The sequence below is a fragment of the Stomoxys calcitrans genome, chromosome 3 (assembly GCF_963082655.1).
Source record: "Stomoxys calcitrans chromosome 3, idStoCalc2.1, whole genome shotgun sequence".
Classification (NCBI taxonomy): Eukaryota; Metazoa; Arthropoda; class Insecta; order Diptera; family Muscidae; genus Stomoxys; species Stomoxys calcitrans.
Genome location: NC_081554.1, coordinates 105,684,004 through 105,708,741, shown reverse-complemented (window position 1 = coordinate 105,708,741; position 24,738 = coordinate 105,684,004). Strand labels below are relative to the sequence as shown.

Here is a 24,738-nt window from a genome sequence, read left to right as displayed (position 1 = left end):
TCGTGGTTTCTGTTCTTTCTTGGATTGATTTTTCCATATGCGAAAGCATGTTCATGTTCTCTCGCTTTCTTCCAACAACTTTATATTCAGCGATGACAATGAACGAAGACTGTATCGAGCTTCTAGGGCAACTAATAGGTTCTGTTACGAAATGGGAAGACCGGCGAGGAACATAATGGTAAATATTTCCTCCTGCAGTTCAACTCCAACTACTGCAAGTTGTTTCACACATGCACTGAAATTGCATGTATGCACTTGCATACTCACATCAGCATCCATTCGCATTTCCAAGAGTTTTTTGAACAACGGAACCTACATGCAGGTCCTTTCGGGCGATGGACATCTCCCAACTTATTCCATGCCATCCAATATACAATTCTTTATGTGTTGCATTTCTGTTGACGTCACAATCAGCGCTATTAATGCTGAAGCCTTTCATCATGAGCCTTCCAAACAAATACACGATTAAATAACGCAAAAAAGTATAATTTTAGCATATGGATTGTCTGGGCCCATAACCCCTTGAAAGAAATTAGTTTTAATAAGAAATGTGTTTTCTGATATGTATGACAGAACACGAATAAAATGTTGCATGACGCAAAACGTTTAGATACAGACAATGATTTGCAACCTGAAAATGAGTTGTAACAAAACTAAAAAACAATTTGTTCTAGAAAATATTAAATTCCATTATTATTGTAGCCGTTGAGTGGAGCGGACGTGTTATTTCGCTCCTCAAAGAAAAAATATCCGTATGTCGAAATATGTACTACCTATTACGAAAAATATTAAAGCCTTTTCGAGAAGGCTAGAAATTGATCCAAAGACCCAACAGCTGAGATGGTGGCGTCAGACCGTAGCATGTTGTTCTCCCCATAACATATTGCACAACACTGCAAAAATGATGAAGAAGAAAATGAGTTCCCCGCTTTTAAGTACTCTAGGAAAACCAAGCCAGCCACCCCGCAATATAAACTCCAGACAGTGTCCGGCAGAGGAATACAAAATCGGAACAGGAACGGAGGAAACGCGAACGGCGCCGAGACTTCATTTAGGACTGTGACTTCCAATAGGAGGCCACAGCCATCACAGAAGGGGAAGATGGTCGCTGAGACTGGTAAGGAGCCGCCCCTTTACGCCAAAGTGGCAAGGAAGCACAATAGAGATGAGCTGACTTATGCAGTCATCAATATTGCGTGCTGTAGGATTCCACCAGATCAACAGTCGCAAGTGGAGGATCTGGTTACTTACTTTACTTTAATTGGCTATGACAGAATTTTTCTTCCACTAGCTGAACGTAGAATAGAGTTCCAAGCGCCTCGATCTTCTGCGCTCATTCTAAAATCTCTGGCATAAAGTTTCGAGGTGTCTCCCACAACTTGATCTTTCCATCGGGCTTTTGGTCTTCCCGGTTTGCGTGTACCACCGTGTTTGCCTTCAAAAGACTTCTTTGCTGGAGCTTCTTCATCCATTCTGACAGCATGACCTAGCCAACGCAGCCGTTGTATTTTGATGCGTGTAACTACATGTATACATACAGCTCATACAGCCCGTGGTTAATACGTCGCCTATATTCTCCGTTAACGCAAATTGGTCCATATATTTTACGAAGAATCTTTCTCTCAAATACTCCAACCACTGCCTCATGTGCTTTCACAAGTACCCATGCTTCAGAACCATATAACAGCACAGGTAGTATCAGTGTCTTGTAAAGTATAGTCTTTGTCGGTCGAGAGGTGGCCTTGTTACTAAACTGCTTACTTAGTCCAAAGTAGCATCTGTTTGCCAGCATTATTCTTCGCTTTATCTCAAAACTGGTGTCATTGTTTCGGTTACGGTGGTGCCGAGATAGATAAAGTTACTGACTATCTCAAAGTTGTGGTTCCCAACTTTCTCCATGTTCTTTATCTGCTCGGTTGTGCAAGGCTTTTTGGGAGTGGAAACCATCCATTTCGTCTTATCTCCATTTACTGCCAGACCTATGATATCGATATCGTCGGCATAGGCGAGTAGCATGTGCTCTCTTGTGATTAGTGTGCCATATCTATTCACTTCTGCATCTCGTATAATCTTCTCCAGCAGGATATTAAAGAGATCACACGATAGGCTGTGTCCTTGTCTGAAACCTCGTTTGGTATTAAATGGTTCGGAGAGATTCTTTCCTATTCTTACTGAGGAACGCGTATCAGCAAGTGTCATCCTGCAGAGTCTTATTAATTTTGCAGGGATACCAAACTCAGACATGGCTTGAAATACCTTTGAACGTAAAGGAGTATCGAAGGCGGCTTTGTCTCTTCAAGAGGATGTGCCTGCACCAGAGCCATCGGTTTGGTGTTTAATTCTTTGGTAGAATTTCCGGACTTCATTCTGACTCCTGTACATCTCAATTCACTCGCACTCACGTCTTTCCATTTCCTTTTTCTTTCTGCGGAATTGACGTTTCTCCTCTCTCCTTCATCTGCTACTGATTGCAGGGTTGCTCTATATGCCGCATTCTTGGCTTCAGTAGCATCTCGACACTCTTGGTCGTTCCATGGGTTTTTGGAGGAGGCTTCCGGTACCCAAGTACGGATTTCGCGGCATTTTCCATGGAGTGGGCAATAGTCTGCCACTGCATTATATCATCGGAACAAGGAATGCTTTCAGTCGAGTGGAGTATGCCGCTGCCATTTGTTGTGTCTGCAGCTTTTCAATGTCCAGCTTCCGTGCAGTGTCAGAACGTACTTTCCTCGCCATGTTCAAACGGGTGCGAACCTTTGCTGCAACAAGGTAATGATTCGAATCTATATTCGCTCCACGGATCGATCGTACATCTAACACGCTGGATGAATGCTTTCCATCTACAACGAGAAACAAAATTGATCACAACGTGATCAATTTTGTTTCTCGTGTTTTTATCGTGTGACAGCCATATGACTTTGTGGATATTTTTATGTTGAAATCTGGTGCTACTAACTGGTATGTTTTTTGCCGCGGCGAAATCTATTAGCCTCAACCCATTACTGGACGTTATCTCGTGGAGGCTAAACTTTCCGACTGTTGGACCAAAAATGTCTTCCTTCCCTATTTTCGCATTAAAATCTCCCAGAACGATTTTAATATCTTGGGCGGGGCAGCAGTCATATTCTCTCTCTAGGCGCTCGTAGAAAATATCCTTGGTCTGCCCGAATTTGGCTTTTATGTGGATTGTGGCTAGCCTCCCATCCACCGGAGTAAAGCTGGAGACTAAGTGTTTCAGTCTCCGACTAACCACAAATCCGCAGCCAAATTCATGCCTCGTGTTATGGCAACTATAGTATAGTTCGTCATCGCACTTCCTGTAAGGCAGTTATATCTGCCTTGTACTTCTCTAATACATCCGCCAGCGCGTATACTACACCTTCTCTATAAAGAGTGCGGACATTCCAGGTGCAGATCCGCAAATCATGGTCCTTTTTTCGTTTGCGTGGGTCGTTAACGTTGGGGGTCCGTTTTTACCATTCCTTTGTTTTTCATAGTAGTTCTATGTTTTCCGGCGGCGGGTTACTGGCCCAGTGCCCTAGCCGCATGGGTTTGTGGGATTGCATGTATCCCTCGTTGTGGCGAGCCGCTTGCTCCAAGATCCGACGCTCGCCGCCAGCCGCCCCTAACCTGGAAACAGACGCTTATGTTGGCCATTGGTTATTTGAAGGCGCCAATAACTCGCATTGTCATCTCGAGTATCATTGGCACACAGTATTTAATTAAGAGCCAGTGCCACCTGACTCCTCACTGAGACTCTCCTCTCGAAAATCGGAGGATCTGGTTAACGAACTGATTTTCGAACATGTGTGGAACTCTGCAGATGGTCCCATCATCTTCCCCGCATAACCTACACATGTTATCACTTGCCGTACCAATTTTACATAAGTGAGCTCGTAGTTCTATGTATCCCATTATGATACCAATAGCTATATTAACTTCCTTCTTACTTCCTTTCAGTAATAGTCTCGCCTTCTCCCGATCTAAATCCACCCCATAGAATTTTCGCCGTCCAACCTACCGTTTCGTTGTTCTACAGGGTTGCACGTGCATTCCTCACCCACGCCCTTATCTCGGACATTGGAGCATTTCCTTTGTCATTACCCGGCTTTCGCGTCTAACAGATACCGGCACTTAGGAGGGGACACACTACCAGACATGAACCAACTTTTCGAGAATACTTTTTTTAGTTTTTAGAGCGCAAAATAAGCCGATTACTGACTTAGGTGTATGTCCATAGTGGCATGGACAGCCTTTTTTCAACACAACCTCTCATAACCATTAGAGTTCATTGCATAAGGTAAAATGCATATTAGTTAGCCAGTATATATAAATAAAAATATCTATGCTTTGGAATCAAATTTTTGATAACAGGTCAATCCGTTACGCATTCTACAGAAAATAATAAAAAATAATTAGTATATTGTAAAATTTTCAAAAAAAAAAAAAACTCAAGACTTATTATTTTTTACTAAAATTAAAGACTTTAATAGAAAGATTGTCTCTTTCGTATCGTATTGTACTTTTTTATTCCAAATTTTGTGAGGATGAACTATTGGTGGAATCAGAAGACGAGGCTAACACAACAGTGAGTTCTGAATCCTGACTATGATCTGGTTTCTACAGGTAAACTATACTACTATAGGTCCTCCTAATGGCAGGGGGATTGAACGTGGTTCTTATCCAGGAACGATGGGTGTGTGGAGGAACGGTTCGTGGATTAAGAATTCCGGGATTTAAACTACTCAAGGGTATGGGGAATGGGAGACATAGAGCCTGTATTCTTGCAAATAGTAGTCTAAATGTTTTTCTTCTTCCGTCGCTAAGCACTGAAGATTTAGTAGTAGCCAGCCTTGAAGTAAACAAGTCTCATTCCTGGCTGGCTACCCTATACATGGCACACGATTCAGAGATGCAGCCTTCAAACCTTCAAACAGTCTGGTCCGGTACTGCCGAGGTAGAGTTATATAACGTGTACATACCGCCGGTTGGTAGCTGTGTCCCGATTAATGGCCAAGCTTACAACCCCGATATAAGTGGGTTACAATCTGGCCATAATCGTCTGGTTCTAGGGGATTTTAATACGCATTACACTTCATGGCATTCTCCCCTAGGTAACGACCAGCGTGGCATAGCTTTGGCGGAGCAGCATTGAAAGATCCACGTTTTGCGTGGTGAATAAGGATGCCCGCACTAGGATTACGAGGATCTCCAGGGTGACGTATCTTGGCAAGCCGTCATCTCCTTGGTCAGCCCACCTCCCCATTATTTTCACCATCGACCGACGACCCGACTTCATAACCTCCGAGCGCCGGACGTTTATCAATCAGAAGAAGGCCGATTGGGCTGGCTTCAGAGAGTATACCAATCACCGCTTCAGTGAACTGCCACCCTCCTCGGAAGTGCTAGTGGCCGAGAGGAAATTCCGAGACATCATTAACGCAGCAGCCGCTCGCTTTATACCAGCCGGTCGAATACCCCACGTGCGGCCCAATTTCGATAGGTTGAACGTCTACCGCAACGAACTCACCTCATATTTTGCTGCAAGAAATCTGACGATATCCGCCACCAAATCTTCAGCCACATTGTTCACTACAAATACGCGTCAGGTGAATACTGAGCTGACTGTGATGGCGTCACATTTGACAGCTCTTACACATTCCCCCCACATGCCAAAGCAATTTGCGATAAAGTCAAAAGTAGAAAGGTCCTCATGTCACTTGCTGGCAGCACTTGGAGTGCAGATAAAGAAACCTTGGCAATTGGCCGGTCTGTGGTAAGTTATGCAGCGTCAGTGTGGTCTTGTCAACTTTGTGACATGCAGTGGAATAATATTCAGATCTGTCTCCTCCCTCCGAACTGCGACGGGCTTTCTCCTCAGTTCTCATGTGGACCACCTCCATCAGGAGACGAAGATCCTACCAGTGCAAAGACATAACTACATGCTGTCGAAGCAATACCTTTTGGGCTGTTATCGCACAGACCATCCAAATCATCATCTTGTGGATAGATATCCACCGCCTAGAAGCCTTAAGGTAGATCTACATGATCTAGAGCGTGAGGTTCAGCGCAACCAGAGAGAACCTCTAGATCAAGCAGGTTTAGACAACATTTATTCAGACACGGGAGCAGATGCAGATATAATTGGCTACCGAGTGAATGTAGTCCTTGGAGAACGACCGCCTCCCATTGCACCTGAAGAAATTGACCTCCCCCGGCAATCCAGAGTAGTTCTGGCTCAATTAAGTTCCGGCAGATGCAGCCGCATCAACTCCTACAGAGCACGGATTGATGCCGACGTGCAAGATGTATGTCCCGATTGTAACCAGGGACCGCACGTACACGTCACAATCTGGCGATTTGTAATAAAGTGGATAAACCGACCTTTATTACATGGAATAGGCAGGAGATATTATATATTACCATTGTATAGTAATATACAGAAGTGGTCCCCCGGCAAAACAGAAAAAAGGCGGATTGGAATAAATTTCGGCACAAATTCTTTTCTAGACCAGAAATGAAAGTGGCAAATGCGCAGAATAAAGACATAACGATCAAGCGGATTACGAATGCCCTGAATGATTCGCTTGTGTCAGCAGGTCCTAATGCCAAGGGGCAAACAGCGACCGCCATGGTGGACCTCAACGCTGGTTGGTCTAGGGAAGGACTGCAGAAAACTCTTCAACAGAGCGAAAACCACATAAGCACCACACGATTGGAACATCTCTAAGGCTGAGCTAATAAAATATAATGGCGAGCTGAGAAAGGCTCAAAACACTGCCTCAGATGTATCCCGTGGTGGATACATCTGAGGCCCCTAGGCTAAGGAAAATTCTGTCCTCTATCTTCGGCTCTGACACAACGGTGGGATATATTCTGAAGTCAGATAATGTATGGACAGGGTCTATTGAGAAAACACTAGCACCAATCGTTGATACACATTTCTCGTCAGGGCCTGATGATGTAACACCGGTTGAATTACAAGCTGCGTCTAATAGACTGGTTCCTGGGTTCCAGAGAGATGTACTCTACATGTATCAATATGTCATATATACCAGTGGGACGGAGAGACACCAAGGTCATTTTTATTCCGAGAGCAGGAAAGATTTACCACACGAAGACAAAAGATTTTCTTCCTATTAGTCTGTCATCTTTTATGCTAAATACTCTTGAAAGGTTGATAGAAATATATCGTAGGGCAAAAATCCTTGGAGATCGCCTTCGCTGCAACAGCATGCATATAGTAATGCCAATTCCACTGAAACAGCCCTTCACGACCTAGTCGGCTACATAGAGGGTTCTCTCGCTGTCAAGGAATATACAATGGTAGCATTTCTTGACTCTGAAGGTGCTTTCGATAATGTCAAACCGACGTCAATCATGAAGGAGTTGGAGTTTCTAGGCATCAACTCTACCGTTAGAGAGTTTATTAATAACTGTCTTATTAATTAACTAACTAACTAAAATTTTGGGGCACTGCAGTTGTCAAACTTATAGTGCTATTTGGTGTTTTGGTCCGGTGGACGGCGATTCAAAAGTCCACCTACTGTTCAATACTCAACTGGATTCAAAGTATGGCTTGTTTGTGCATCACAACCGCACTGAGGGCGACACCATCTGACACAACATTGCAATTTGTCTAGCAATTGCAGCGACCACTGCCGTGAGGCTAATGGAGCTTTCTCTTTAGTCATTTGGCGGCTACGGACTCTGTGTTATCCATGATACAATGTCCGTTATTCCAGGCAGTGTGGATTACACCCCACCTGAGCCGATTTTTGATAATAAGTACTGTACCACTATTCCCGATAGAACCGATTGAATCTACGATATCCCTGGTAATAGAAGTTATATAGACTTCTATTCGGATGGTTCCAAACTAGACGACCAGTTTGGCTTTGGGGTGTACTCTAGAGATCTAGAACTGGTCATATCGAAAAGACAACCTAAACACTGCAATGTATATCAAGCGGAGATTCTTGCAATAAAGGAAGTGGTGAAATGGCTAAGATATAATGACATAAAGACGATTGGCATAAATATCTTCTCAGACAGTCATGTAGCCATTTAATCTCTGAAGAACATATTTCTGAACACAAAAACTGCCCTCGACTGTCGCAGATCACTAAACTAGATGGCTGATCAGTTCAAAATTCGTGTGCTCTGGGTGCCGGGCAACAGAGGTATTCCAGGGAATTGTAAAGCGAGCTTGCGAGACTAGGAACAATCTTACACATTCCAGGGAAACTAGAATCTGTGGGTGTGATTCTAGCGACATGTAGGCTAAGTTTTCAGGACCAGGCCCGAAGGACAACGAATAATAGATGGGAAAACAAGCTGACAGACCGGAGGTTTGCTGCAACGACTTTTAGAGAAGCTGTAAGGACATCGAAGAAGAACAGACTATAAAAGACCTTATGTGTGTGTCCGCACTTGCTGTCATTTTTTTGAGACCCTGTCTGATTTAGCGGATGTGAACATTCGCAAGTCGTTGGGTTTTTAAAGCGAACTAGAAGACATATCCTCTGTTTCTGTGGTATCACAATGCACGAAAACGTCTAAGTGAATCGATGGCAGACTGCCACTTAAACCTAACCTACTATATAGTTCGACTTTTCAGTTTTCCTCTAACCTAATATGCCTTTCATAAAATAAAAGAGAACGCATACATATATATTTGTTTGTAATTTTTTCTTTGAGTAGATTTAAGGTTTTATATTTTTCGTTTTCCTTTTAACAAGCAAAGGGATTGGTGGAATAAATATTAAAGGAGGTTTTACTTTTAAAATTCATTCAATGGCAATTAAAAAATGTGTTATACTTTAGATTTAGAAAAAATTGGGAAAAGCAATATTAGTTTTAAGTTAGGGTTTAATTCAAGGGGTTTGCAATGAAAAGATTTAAGTATAAAACATAATTTAACAGCAATAATTTCAAGAGGTTTTGGAAATAGTTTTATTTTCATTTCAAAAGCGGGGAAGAAGCAATGGTAGTTATTAGTTGGCATAAGCTATTTTAGTTATAAGTTCAATGTTGATAGGTTTTGATGGCACTTGTTGTTTCTGTGGATGTGTCTCGAACTTCTTTACTTTTTGTTTCGTGACCCGCACTTGGTTTGTAGATTGTAGAGAAATGAACCGCACTTCCTTTTGTTGTTATGTCCCGCACTTGGTTTGGTTTGTTGATGAGTGTCTTTTAGAAAGGTAATTTATTACTTTTTTTTGTGTTCTAAAAAATTTTAATTTTAGTATGTTCAATAAGAGGGGATTTATAAATGTAGTTGTCTGAGGGTAGCAGAAATGAACGATTCGTTTTTAAAGGCGGCGCGAAATGGATGTTTACCTGAAATTGTCTTGAGCGGAAAAGTAACAGGACTTTCCCAAGCTACAAACTACAATTCCACGTAATCAAATGAGTGTCTAAAGAACTTTGAATATTGACGGATTATTATGGTGTGATACGATATCCTCACAAATCTATGTTCTCCCATAGCTTGTTACGGCCGAATATGCGATTCTTGAAATCGTGGCTGATTGGGGCTTAAATGATATCCAGCAATTTATCTCTAATGGTCTAGACACGTATGCGCCTGGTCGATAGTTGACCTTTCAGTTAGCCCTTGGGACATTTGGCGTACGGCTCTGAGCTAGTGAATGAGATTAATGACAAAAAGTGCTTCTTGTAGACTTTGAGAATCACCTTTCGAAAAAAACGCATTATGCCTTTGGCGACAACAGAATGGAACGCTTTCTAAAGATTATGGGAAGCACCGCTGGCAAAATTATTGGGCTGCTATGCCCTTGGCCACAATAAGGCAAAACGTCTTTCTGCCCTTGTTGGTATGATGAGCCTCTGCCATCACCTTCCAATTTGGAGCAAACACAGTTCCAGCAAAAATCTTTGCAATAAATGTAGTCGCACGATATATCCAATAGAACGGGCAAATTGATGGGAACTTCAACTGGTATGTCCAAAAGTTTCAGATCGGGAAAGGCGTATTTCGTTCTATGAAACATATCATGTTTCCTTTTTCCGCCGATCTGAAGTAAAAAGTTTCCCGAAATAAATGAAAAATTTGCTGAATAACTTTCAAAAATACCAACCTGAGGAAAAGATGGTTAAAAAAATCTTAATTACTTTCGAGGAGAATTTAAGACTTATGACTTGAAAGGTTAACGCAAAAAGAAAGTGTATTTGATAAGCTACCGATAGTTTAACCTCATATTGGCTTAGGCAGCAATGGTTAGAAAGCAAAATGTCAAATCTGCTAGACTAATGTCAAAATGCCACCGTAGCGTAGAGGTTAGCATGTCCGCCTATGACGATGAACACCTGGGATCAAATCCTGGCAGGATCTTCAAAAAATTTTTCAGCAGTGGTTATACACTCCTAATGCTGGCGACATTTGTGAGGTACTTTGCAATGTAAAAACTTGCCCCAGTTCCTTAATTCATGGACAAATTTACATTTTGCAATGTCAAAATGCAGAAATAAACATTTGCTACCAGTTTTGGTACAATTTCGGACAGTTTTCTTTAAAATTAAAAAATTCAATTGCCATCATACGATAGAAATTTTGGATTTGTACATATGGTAAGCACATTGATCTCATTTAAATCTTGCAAAATTTCTGGAAATAAATAATTAAGAAAATATAAGACCTGAAGTTGGTAGTGCAGTATGTACCAGAACTTCACTACAATGTGTATTGTATAAACCATACACATCAATTTTATCGACTCAAAGCGAGTCGATAAAATTGACTGACAGTGATCAAAACAGAACAAAAATAAAAACACTACCATAAGGCCTAAACAGAATCGACATAAAAAATTTTCTCTGGCTGTTCTGGTACAAACTTACCAGAACAGCAATTGACATTTTTATTATAGATCTAATTAAAGAATATTTGCAGTGTCGTATCAATGAGAAGGGGCTTGTGGATATACAGCAAATGAACATAGTTACTGATCATTTTGTAAAAATATAAAGTTGTCCTGAGGTTGGTAGGAATTTGTCTTTCCAAGATATATGATAATCATTAATTTTTGTTTCTCTCGGAAACGACTTAAACAATTCGCAAACAGCTTTATTCGTTTGAAAGCCAAGAAAAATATAATTCCTACCACTTGTGTCAGGTCATTCTTGAAGTGTATGTTACGGATAGAATCTTTAATTTTCTTTTTTCTCGAAAACGACTTAGCCGATTAGCAAATAGCTTGATTCTTTTTAAAGCCAACAGAAATATGTATAAAACCACGATTTACCTTTAATATCTACTACACAGTTTCGGAGATATATGTCAATTATATTTTGGGTCATTCTTGAAGTGTCTCTAATGTCAGAAATTTTCGCTTTTTCAAATACGATATAACCGTTTTGGCAACAGCTTGATTCGTTTATTTTTTAAAGCTATCACACATAGTTTCCGAGATATATGATAATTATGTGTTGGGTAATTCTTGAAGTGCCTATTACGGATATAATCGGTAATTTTTGTTTTTCTCGGAAACGACTTATTCAATTCGCAAACATTGATTCGTTTGAAAGCCAGCAAAACTTTCTGAAACTTTCTTTTCTTACCAGGTACTAACAGGTTCCGAGATATATGGTAATTAAGTGTATGGTCTTTCTTGAAGTGTCTGTTATGGAAACAATCAGTGATTGCCGTTTTCCTCGGAAACGGCTTAACCGATTCGCAAACAGATAGGTTAGTTTAAAGCCGATAAAACTATCTACAAAACCAGCTTTATTTTTCATATCTATCACTAACAGTTTCCTAGATGCATGACAATTATGAGCTGGGTCGTTCATTACATCTCTGTTACTGATAGAATCAGTAATCTTTGTTTTTCTCGTAAACGACTTCACCGATTCGCAAAGCGCTTGATTCTTTCGAAAGCCATTATAAATATCTACAAGACCATCATGTGTTCTCCACACCAACCACTTACAGTATCCTCGATATGCGATAATAATGTAACGGATAGAATCAGTGATATTCGTTTTTCTCGGGAACGACCTAAGCGATTCTCAAATAGCTTGGTACATTTAGTACAACCCCTTACTCTTAATACCTAGCACACTCAGATTCAGAGATGTATAATAATTATATGTTGGGTCATTGGGCCTATTACGGAAGAATAAAAAAATTTCATGCAATTATGGGTGCCAAATTTGTTCATCTCTTTGAAATATCTAGAAAAATATCCACTAAAAAATCCACCAGAAATATCTACAAAACCACCCTTAAACTTTAACACCTATCACTCACAAATTTCTAGATGTTGATCATTATAAGTTGGGTCATTCTTGAAGTGTCTGTTATGGAGAGAATCAGTGATTTTCGTTTTTCTCGAAAACGACTTAACCGATACGAACATAGCTTGATTCGTTTAAAATCTACCAAAAATATCTACATAACCACTTTACTTTTAATACGTACTACTCACAGTTTCCGATATATATGGTAATTATTGGGTTGCCCAAAAAGTAATTGCGGATTTTTCATACAGTCGGCGTTGACAAATTTTTTCACAGCTTGTGACTCTGTAATTGCATTCTTTCTTCTGTCAGCTGTTACTTTTAGCTTGCTTCAGAAAAAAGTGTAAAAAAAGTATATTTGATTAAAGTTCATACTAAATTTTATTAAAAAGGCATTTACTTTCTTTTAAAAAATCTGCAATTACTTTTTGGGCAACCCAATATATGTTACGACTTAACCGATAAGCAAACAGGTTAATTTTGTGAAACCCAACAAATATATCTACAAAATCAAGATTTACTTTCAAGGCCCACCACTCAATGTTTCCCAGATGTATGGTAATTATATTTTGGGTTATTCTTGAAGTGTCTGTTATGGATAGAATCAGTAATTTTCGCTTTTTCGCAACGATTCGCAAACAGTTTGATTCGTTTGAAAGTCAAGAAAATATAAACCAAACCACATTTTACTTGTAATACCTACCACTCATAGTTTCCGAGATATATGATAACAATATTTTGGGTCATTCTTGAAGTGCCTACTATGGATAGAATCATTAGTTTTCGTTTTTGTCGGAAATGTCTTAACAGATTGATTCGTTTGAAAGCCAAAAAAAAATGCAAATCAAACCAAATTTTTTTTGAGTCATCTTGAAGTGGCATAGGCCACCGTATCGCAGAGGTTAGCATGTCCGCCTATGACGCTGAACGCCTGGGTTCAAATCCTGGCGAGACCATCAGAAAAAATTTTTAGCGGTGGTTGTTTCCTCCTAATGCTGGCAACATTTGTGAGGTACTATGTAAAACTTCTCTACAAAGATGTGTCGCACTGCGGCACGCCGTTCGGACTCGGCTATAAAGAAGAGGCCCCTTATCATTAAGCTTAAACTTGAATCGGACTGCACTCATTGATATGTGAGAAGTTTGCCCCTGTTCCTTAGTGGAATGTTCATAGGCAAAATTTGCAATTTGCATGAAGTGTCTTTTACGGATAGAATTAGTAATTTTCATTTTCCCCGAAAAAACAATTTTACCGATTCGCAAACAGCTGGATTAATTTGAAACCCAACAAAAGTGTGGACAAATCCACGCTTTACTTTTCATATCTACCAATCACAGTATCCGAGATATAGGATAATTATCTGTTGGGTTATTCTTAAAGAAAATATTACGGATAGAATCATTTGCTTTTAATACCTCCCACACATAATATCCGACATACATGATAATTATGTGATGGGCCAGTAATTTTCTTTTTTCTCGGGGTCAGTAATTTTATTTTTTCTCGGAAACGATTTAACCGATTCGTCAACATATTAGTTCGTTTGAAAGCAAATAAACTAACTACAAGATCAGCCTTATTTCTCATACCTACCACTAACAGTTAGTGATATATATGATAATAATACGTTGGGTCATTCTTGACGTGTCTTTTACGGATAGAATCAGTTAATTCGTTTTTCTCAGAAACATGTTAACCGATTCGCAAACAGCTTGATTCGTTTAAAGCCCAAAACAAATATCTACAAAACCACCATTTACTTTTAATACATACCATACATAGTTACCGCTATACATGATAATTATGTGTTGGGTCATTATTGAAGTGTCTGTAATTGTCTTGTTTCTCGAAAACGACTTAACCGATTCGCAAACAGCTTGATTCGTTTGAAAGCCAACAAAACTATCTACACAATCGGCCTTATTTATCATACGTACCACTAACAGTTATTAAGATACATGATCATTATGTGTTGGGTCATTCTTGAAGTGTCTGTTACGGATAGAATCAGTAATGTTCGCTTTTTCGGAAACAGCTTGATTCGTTTGAAAGCCAACAAAACTATGTACAAAACCAGCTTTCTTTTTCATACCCACCACTCACAGTTTCCTTGATATATGATAATTATATGTCGGATAGAATCAGTAATTTTGGCTTTCTCGGAAACGACTTACTCGATTCACAAACAGCTTTATTCGTTTGAAAGCCAACAAAAATATAATACCTACCACTGCCAGTTTTCGACATATATGATAATAATTTGTTGGGTCATTCTGAAGTGTCTGTTAGGGATAGAATCAGTTATCTTCGGCTTAACCGGTAGGTCGGAAACGTCTTAACTGATTCGTTTGAAAGTCAACAAAAAATTCTACAAAACCACCCTTTACTTTTAGTACCTACCACTCACACTTTCCGAGATATATGGTAATTATATGCTGGGTCGTTCTTGAAGTGCCTATTGCGGATAGAATCTGAAATTTTCGTTATTCTCGGAAACGACTTAACCGATTGGCAAACAGCTTGGTTCACTGGAAAGCCAACAAAATGTCAATAAAACCAGCCTTTGCCTTTAATAGAATCATAAATTTTCTCGGAAACGACTTATTCGATAAGCAAATAGGTATCTACAAACCCACCCTTTATTTTTCATATCTACCACTCGCAGCTTCCGCGATATATGATAATTATGTGTTGGCTTATTCTAGAAGTATATTTTACGGATAGAATGATTAATTTTGTTTTTTCGCGGAAACGACTTAACCGCAAACATCTTTATTCGGATAGAATCGAAATTTTCGTTTATCGCGGAAAAGACTTAACCGATTCGTAAGCATCTTGATTCGTTTGAAAGCCAACGAATTCCACAAAGCCACCTTTATTTTTCATACCTACCACTCACTTACTTTACTTTACTTTAATTGGCTATGACAGAATATTTGTTCCACTAGCCGAACGTAGAATAGCGTTCCGAGCGCCTCGATCTTCTGCGCTCATTCTAAAATCTCTGATCCACCACCACTGGATCGGGATTATGGTCTTCCCGGTTAGCATGTACCAACGTGTTTGCCTTCAAAAGACTTCTTGGCTGGAGCTTCTTCATCCATTCTGACAACATGACCTAGCCAACGCAGCCGTTGTATTCTGATGCGTGTAACTATGCTATCGTCGTATATAGCTCATACAGCTCGTGGTTCATCTGCTTTCACAAGTACCCATGCTTCAGAACCATATAACAGCACGGGTAGTATCAGTGTCTTGTATAGTGTAATATTCGTCTGTCGAGAGGAGGCCTTGTTTCTAAACTGCTTACTTAGTCCAAAATAGGATCTGTTTGCCAGTATTATTATTCGCTTTATCTCAAAACTAGTGTCATTCGTTTCGGCAACGGCGGTGCCGAAGTAGATAAAGTTACTGATTATCTCAAAGTTGTGGTTCCGAACTTTCTCCATGTTCTTTATCTGCTGTTTTGGGAGTTGAAACCATCCATTTCGTCTTATCTCCATTTACTGCTCTCTTTCGATTCTTTCAAAGGCAGCAGTTACTACATCCGGTGACCGACCTATGATGTCGATGTCGTCGGCATAGGCGAGAAGCATGTGTTCTCTTGTGATTAGTGTGCCATATCTATTCACATCTGCATCTCGTATAATCTTCTCCAGCAGGATATTAAAGAGATCACACGATAGGCTGTCTCCTTGTCTGAAACCTCTTTGGTATTAAAAGGTTCGGAGAGATTCTTTCCCATTATTACTGAGGAACGCGTATCAGCAAGTGTCATCCTGCAGAGTCTTATTAATTTTGCAGGGATATCAAACTCAGACATGGCTTGAAATACCTTTGAACGTAAAGGAGTATCAAAAGCGGCTTTGTAGTCAACAAAGAGATCGTAGGTGTTGATTTGTCCATCTCGGGTCTTTTCCAGGATTTGGCGCAGTGTGAATAACTGGTCCAGGGTAGATTTATCAGGCTTAAAGCCGCACTGAAAGCGCCCAATTATCTCATTGACTTTATGTTTTAATATTTCACACATTACGTTCGAGAGTACCTTGTATGCGATGGGAAAGAGACTTATTCCTCTGTAGTTGGCACATTCCGTCTTGTCTCCTTTCTTGTGTACGGGACATAGTATGCTGAGGTCCCAATCATCGGGTATGCGTTCTTCTAGCCAGATTGCGCAGATAAGCTGATGCATACGCCTTATCAGCGTGTCACCTCTGGTCTTAAATAGTTCAGCGGGTAACCCGTCGGCTCCTGCTCCTTGTTGTTCTTTAGTCGGGTCACTGCTACCTGGACCTAATTCTGACTAGGAGGTAAACATTCTATACCATCATCATTGATTGGTTCTGCGGTATCCTCTTCGCCGCCAACATCGGTCACTAACAGTTGGGTAAAATGTTCTTTCCATATCCTCAGCATGTTATCTGTGTTATGTTTAATTCTTCGGTTTGATGTTTAATTCTTTGGTAAAATTTCCGGAATTCATTCCGACTCCTGTACATCTCAATTCGCTCACACTCACGTCTTTCCGTTTCCTTTTTCTTTTTTGCGGAATAGACGTTTCTCTTCTCTCCTTTTCTCCCGATACCTCTCCTCATCTGGCGCATTGCTACTGACTGCAGGGTTACTCTATATGCCGCATTCTTGGCTTCAATAGCATCTCGACACTCTTGGTCGTACCATGGGTTTCTTGGAGGAGGCATCCGGTACCCAAGTACGGATTTCGCGGCATTTTGCACGGAGTGGGCAATAGTCATTATATCATCTGAACAAGGAGTGCTTTCATCAAGTAGTTGGGTCAATCAAGTGGAGTATGCCGCTGCCATATGTTGTGTTTGCAGCTTTTCAATGTCCAGCTTCCGTGCAGTTTCAGAACGTACTTTTCTTACCATGTTCCAGCGGGTGGGAACCTCTGATGCAACAAGGTAGTGATCCGAATCTCTATTCGCTCCACGGATCGATCGTACTTCTAACACGCTGGATGAATGCCATCTATCACAACGTGATCAATTTGGGTCCTGGTGTTTTGATCGGGTAACAGCCATATGGCTTTGTGGATATTTTTATGTTGAAATCTGGTGCTACTAACTACCATGTTTTTTCCCGCGGCGAAATCTATCAGCTTCAACCCATTACTACACGTTATCTCGTGGAGGCTAAACTTTCCGACTGTTGGACCAAAAATGTTTTCCTTCCCTATCTTCGCATTAAAATCTCCCAGAACGAATTTAATATCATGGGCGGCGAGCGGTCATATTCTCTCTCTAGGCGCTCGTAAAAAATCCCAAATAAGGCTGATGTTCTCATCCACCGGAGTAAAACTGGAAACAAGTTGTTTCAGGCTCCGACTAACCACAAATCCACAGCCAAATTCATGCCTCGTGTTATGGCAGCTATAGTATAGTCACCGTCGAAAACGACTTAATCGATTCAAGTGCAAAATTATCGTTCTTCTCAGAAACAACTTAACCGATTCGAAAACAGCTTTATTCGGATATAAATTCGGAATAAATATTTTAGTTTTTCGAGCAAAAGAATTAACCGATTCGGAAGCAGCTTGATTCGTTTGAAAGCCAACAACAATTTCTATAAAACCAGCCTTATTTTTCATACTTAGTGATCACAGTTTCCGTGATATATGATATCTATATAGTTTGAGTCTTTCGTGAAGTGTCTTGTGCGGATAGAATCAGTAATTTTCGATTATCTCGGAAACGTCTTAACCGATTCGCAAACAGATTGATTCGTTTGAAAGCCAACAAAAATATAATACTTGGGGTTTCCGAAATATATTATCATTATGTGTTGGATCATTCTTCAAGTGTCTGTTAAGAACATAATCAGTAACGTTGGTTTTTCACTTAAACGTCTTAACCGATAAATTGGAAACGACTTAACTGATTCATTTGAAAGCCAACAAAAATTTTACAAAAACACCCATTATTTTTTATATCTGCAGTTTTGTGTTGGCTCATTCTAAAAGTGTATGTTACGGAATGAATCAGGGATTTTCGTTTTCGCGGAAACGACCTAATCGCAAACATCTTTATTCTAATAGAATAAAAATTTTCGTTTTCCGCGGAAAAGAATTTACCGATTCGCAAGCGGCTTGATTCGTTTGAAAGCCAACAAAAATATCTTCAAAACAAGCCGTTTTTTTTAATACCTAACACACATAGTTTCCGAGATATATGATAATTAAGTGAAGGGTCATTGTTGAAGTGTGTGTTACGGATAGAATCTTAAATTTTCGTTATTCTCGGAAACAAGTTATTCGATTCGAAAACAACTTGATTCGTTTGAAAGCCAACAAAAATAACTACAAAACTACCTTTAATTTTTCATACCTATCGCTTACAGTTTCCGAGATTATGATAATTATGTTTTGTTTTAAAGTTTTAAAAGTGTCTGTTATGGATAGAATCAGTAATTTTCCTTTTTCTCGGAAAGAATTGACCAGATTCGCAAACAGGTTGATACGTTTGAACGCTAACAAAAATATCCACAATACTACCTTTTACTTTTAATGAATTCCACTCACAGACAGACGGTGGGACGGTCATGGCTAGATCGTCTTAGATTTTTATAAGGATCAAGAGTACATATACTTTAAAGGTTCGAAAATGGATATTTCGATGTGTTGCAAACGGAATGGCAAAATTAATATTCCCTTATCCTTTGGTGGTGGGTATAAAAATCTTGACATCGGGCATTAAAATTTAATAACCATTTTAATATTATTATCCCTCCAATCTACTGAAGTTTGAATTCAATCTTTTTTATATTGGAAGTTGTTATCGTGCATATTGGGATCAAATCAAAAAATGGAGAGTAAGGCACGCTTACTCTTTGCAACAAAAAAATTTACTTTATAGCATGTGACATATATACATTGGAGATGTATGTAAATCTGAACCGTTTTTTTTTATAAATTAACCAGTAATAAAAGACCACATTACTGCAATATTTGTAGTAATCGAGTAAATATATATATTTCAATAGTGTTCGTCTTCAAACCGAAAGAGTCACTTGTGCCAAATTTCGCGATCTGTATTTGGTACACAAATCACTATGGACAGACAGGAAGACGGGCAGGGCTAAATCGAGTCTGAAGCTGATTTTGTGTTGATCGGTATAATATTTCACTAACTTATTTGGGAAAAATTATTGAATAAAGTTACAAAAATGGCAGTTTGAAGCAGTTCTACCACGAATAGATCATCCTCTTGAGGTAGTTAACACAAAAAAACACAATTTGTTAAAATTGTGTACATGTTTATTTATGTGTACAGCAATATCATGATAAAACCCTAAATGTATACTTCACTTTTAAGGTTTTCGTTTTATAGTCGATATTCTTTGACAAATTTGAGATCACAGTTTTAAGGCTATGCAAAAGTACGTTTTTAGGGAATGAGTTAGTCACTCAGGTCACAAGGCCTGTTATGCTCTCGTAAATGTAGAACAAATGTATCGTAAATGTAATAAGTAAAAGCGTGCAAAGTTCGGCCGGGCCGAATCTTATATACCCTCCACCATGGATCGCATTTGTCGAGTTCTTTTCCCGGCATCTCTTCTTAGGCAAAAAAGGATATAAGAAAATATTTGCTCTGCTATTAGAGAGATATCAAGATATGGTCCGGTTTGGGCCACTATTAAATTATATGCTGGAGACCAGATCGGTTTATATGGCAGCTATGTAAAATGTGAATTAGAATTACGCCGTTTTGGGGGATCAAGAAGTAAAATAGAGAGATCGATTAATATGAGAGCTGTATCGGGCTATACACCGATTCAGACCATAATAAACACGAATGTTGATGGTCATGAGAGAATCCGTCGTACAAATTTTTAGGAAAATCGGATAATAATTGCGACCTCCAGAAGCTCAAGAAGGTAAAATCCCAAACGAGTTTATATGCCAGCTATATCAGGTTATGAACCGATTTGAACCTTATTTGACACAGTTGTTGGAAGTAAGAATAAAATACGTCATGCAAAATTTCAGCCAAATCGGATAGGAATTGCGCCCTCTAAAAGTTCAAGAAGTCAAGTCCCCAGATCGGTTTATATGACAGCTACATCAGGTTATTAACTGATTTGAACCATACTTGGCACAGTTCTTGGATATCATAACAAAACACGTCGTCCAAAATTTCATTCCATTCGGATAAGAATTGCGCACTCTAGAGGCTCAAGAAGTCAAGACCCAAGATCGGTTTATATGGCAGCTATATCAGGTTATGGACCGATTTGAACCATACTAGGCGCAGTTGTTGGATATCATAACAAAACACGTCGTGCAAAATTTCATTCCCATCGGATAAGAATTTTGTTATAACATATATCTTACTTTTTCATTTTCTCTTCACAGCAGGTCAGGCTGGGCACCTTTTCAGGGTGGACTACTTTTTTTGGTTTTGAAATTTCTTCAAACTTCAAATTTTATCAGCTGACACGAAACGGTACGTAAAATTTTTTTACTGATAGCCTGTTTGTAGATTTCGGACAATAATCCAGACGAACAAACAACTACCGCTTAAAATCGAATCTTTTTCGGTTTGTGTATGTCGAATTCAATTTCTCGCCTGCACATACGGAAGTCAATGTTTTCATTTTCACATGCTCAATATTTGGGAATGCCATAGGGGTGGTTTTTCGATTTCTCCTAATCTACTACCAATTTGTATGTACGATTATGCAACTAAGTTGTAATTTCTTTATTTCAATTACATACACAAGTTCAAAGCATTGTTAGCATAAAAAATTGTGATGTGTTTAATAAAAAACAAATGGAATCATTTATTGGCGTATACTTTCTTTGGCGGATGAGGACGAGCCCAACATTCTACAACTACTTCAAGGTAGCGCGGCACGGGATAACTATTAGCACCACACAGGCTGGAACTTTGAGCTTCAAACAGTGTAGTGTAAATCGTTGTTACGAGAAGCTTGACTGCGACCTACCGGTCTCATCCACAGGTTGCGGATAGTGGTGTCCTTTATACGGAGTAGCTGCAACTACAGTCGCGGACAATCGACGGTATCGAGTGAAGAGTCTCAATGAGAAGCCGGGGGGCTCCGGTTCTTCCAAAAATAATGAGGGCCAATGATGCTCAATATGACAAGTAGAGTTTTTGGTGCCAATGACCATCGTGTTCCCGCGGCGATCCCGGAACGAGCATTCTCATCTAAGGAGCTTGACAAAGATCGCCACCTCCACACACAGACATGTGGCGACAACAACAGCAAAAAAAACCTCGAGGCACAAAGAAACAATTTTAATTGTGTCCACATTTGTAGAAGTACGCTAAAGAGATATATCCGTAAAATGTTATAGGTTTTTACTTTCCATTTTTGCTAAAACAAAATCTATCTCGAAAGCAAATTATCAAGTGACTGGTTTTGACATATGCTTCGCATTGTTGACAACTATTACGCTATGCATGAACCCAGTTTTGTATGGGAATGCTTACGTTTTTGTTCGGCTTGTCTTTCGATAAATTCTTCGGTTAAAAGAGATACACAAACCCAAACGTTTTTTTTTTCGTTTGCACGCCGAATATGACAAACAGGCTATGAATTATACTTCCCGGTTAAGGTCGAAAGGCGTTCGGTAATCGTTTGCATGTGTTTTCATAAAGCAAAACAAAACAGCTGACACGTTTGCCTACATTTACGGTATGCTTACGAAAGCATAACCAGGCCTTTATTCGTTCGTTTAGGTTGACAGTGTTACATGTACATGTTTAACAGGTGCCGCCTGTCAAAATTGTTTTTTTTTTTGCGATTTGCTTAAAATTGGTTATTTAAAGAATAATTTTGCATCAGCGAGCGCTTATATATTTATCGATTATATGTAACTCTTTATGCCCTAGACTAGAATTTATATAGGTACTTATGATAGAATATCTATTCATTTTGAAAGTGTTTATACACGTAGAGATTCGGCATTTGGAAACTTTTATTAGTGATCATTTCGATCGCATAGGTGACTGTGTATATATCACATATTCTTCAAAAAGTACATACAATATATACTAGACCAGTAAATGTGGGGATAAATATATTTATTTAAGCTCACTCATGCTAAATTACATCCAATTTTAGGAAAACCTCTAAAAAAATTGGGCCCGACTTTTGTTGAATACTACTTGTAACTGCAATATAATTGAAAAATGGGGTCATTATTGTTAGCGACATCTGTGATCTAAAAGTCTCAATCTAAATACTGTATCATTACATAATGTAGGTCTTTCCGTTGTTCCGGCGTCGTTATTTATGACGTTTTGTAAAAATTCGGCAAATGTATTCCTCTACAGAGCTATGAAAACATCGAAATATAACACATCGAACGTCGTTATTTAGACGTTATTTGATAGATTCGGCAAACGAAAATATAATAAAAGCGACAGATCAACGAAATCTGGCGCTTTTGGGCTGCCAGATGTCGTTAGTAAAAAAGGGCTTCATTTTACAAGTAGTGGCCAAAAAGGACCCAATGTTTTTAGCGATTTTCCTACAATTTGATACAACGTAGGAGACAGAGGAGTATGCACCGGCAGCGCAATCGGGCGATAGTGCAGAATGCTGGAAGGGATAGAACTGACATTCCATGCACTTCTACGGAAGCTGGAAAGAGAATCAGATCTCCCGAAGAGCATAACACTGCTAAAATGGTGAAAAAGAAAAAACTCCCCGCTTTCAAGTACTCTGGGAAGTCCAAGCCAGCCATCCCGCAATGACGACTCCAGACAGTTTCCAGAGGAGGTAGACAAAGTCGGAAAAGTAACGAAGGAAGCGCGCCCGGCAATCTTCATGGAGGACTGAGACTTCCAAAAAGAGCCCACAGCCATCACGGAAGGCGAAGATGGTATCTGAGAAAGGTATACAGCCCCCCTTCTTCGCCGGAGGGGCAAGGAAGCACAACAGAGATGAGATGACTTATGCAGTCAATATCGGCTGTGCATCCAGTAGAATTCCACCCAATCGGCGGTCTCAGATGAGCCATTTGGTAAACGATCGAGTTATTGAACATGTATTGAACTCTGAAGGGAGTCCATCCTTTCATATTATGAGCTGTGAGTATAGAGAGGACATCTTAACGCTGCGTTTTCCGTCAGCGGAACGAATTTATACCGTCAAAAAGCTTGCTGAAAGTATCTACACTCCCGGGGCGCTAAGCTCGTCCTTGTGAGAATGATGGACATCCACACAGCTCACAAAGGCAACGGTTTTCATCAAGGATGTGGCCGGCAAAATCACGACGAATCGGAAAGCATGATGGAAGTCTTAAACAAGCAAAACCAAGATTTGGCTATGGGGAAATGACAGGTTTTTCACAGGGAGCAAAAGGAGGAAGGAACTCTAACTCTGGCAAGTTAATCTAAGACTAAAGGCACGCGTACTACGGGGCCATGGTCCCCTTTTTCACGATTGGGAAAACAAGGATAGGCAAATGTCTTCATATTGAGCCATCAGGCGGTTTAAGGTCATCCATATAAACCTCCACCGGAGCGAGACAGCTAATCACGCTCAGTTGGAGAAAATCAGCAAGGCAAGATTCATATTGCCTAAATTCAGGAGCCATGGACGACTCGAACCAAAGTTTCTGGATTGAACTGTATTAACTACCATTTATTCTATTCTAACACTGGTACTCGACCGAGCTGCGATTCGCAACATTGGGAAAGAGGTCCGCAGACTTTTTAATAGAGCGCGTCTAAAAAAATCGGTTTATTAGGATGTGTATTACATACGGCTCAAAGAATACCATGAGATTACCAGACGGGCAAAACGTGCCAGTGACGCCGCCAAAATGAAAAAGTTTCTCTCCAAAAACCCCTTTCCAAACTGAAACGTTAGTAGACGACATGGGAGTAAGAGCAGAAACAACGGAATACATGTTGATGCTTTTGATGAAAACGCATATTCCACAGGATACGACGGAACTCACGGACCCACCGGAATCTTGGAATAATGAGGTTGATCGAAGGTTTATCATAACAGAATTTATGGTCTAGGAAGCCTTGAGGAGCTTCAAAACATTTAAGTCACCCGGACCTGATGGAATATATCCGGCGTTACTACAAAAGGAGGCCGACTATCTGGCACCTCATCCCTCATCTGGCACCTCATCCCTCATCTGACCATTTTTTTTTACAACGTGCCTAGGTCTTGCATGTAATCCGAAAGCCTGGCAGGAAGCAAGATAAGGTCGGTGGAGACTGCCTGTACGAGGTCGATGCCGAGACGTAGACATTGGCGGTTTTCATTGACATCGAGGGGGCGTTTAATAATATGCGGACCGACACACTGATCCAATCCTTCGACCAATACCGGGTGGACCGGGTCCTTAGAGACTGGATAAACCATATGCTAAGGAACATTTGGATGAATTGAGGGTCCCATGACCTAAATATATGGGAGAAGGTTGCACAGGGAGACATTTTATCGCCACTCCTTTGGGTGACCAC

The 24,738-nt window shown here is 40.0% G+C and overlaps 1 long non-coding RNA gene across 1 annotated transcript in view; it reads right to left on the bottom strand.

Annotated features, from left to right (window-relative positions):
- Positions 1-8,928: 8,928 nt before the first annotated feature.
- The window catches only part of LOC106093259 (uncharacterized), a 32,183-nt gene continuing 16,373 nt past the window's right edge, over positions 8,929-24,738 (bottom strand). Inside the window, exon 3 of the long non-coding RNA XR_001222319.2 lies at positions 8,929-9,192. This is a non-coding gene — a long non-coding RNA (uncharacterized LOC106093259). The remainder of the gene's footprint in view (positions 9,193-24,738) is intronic.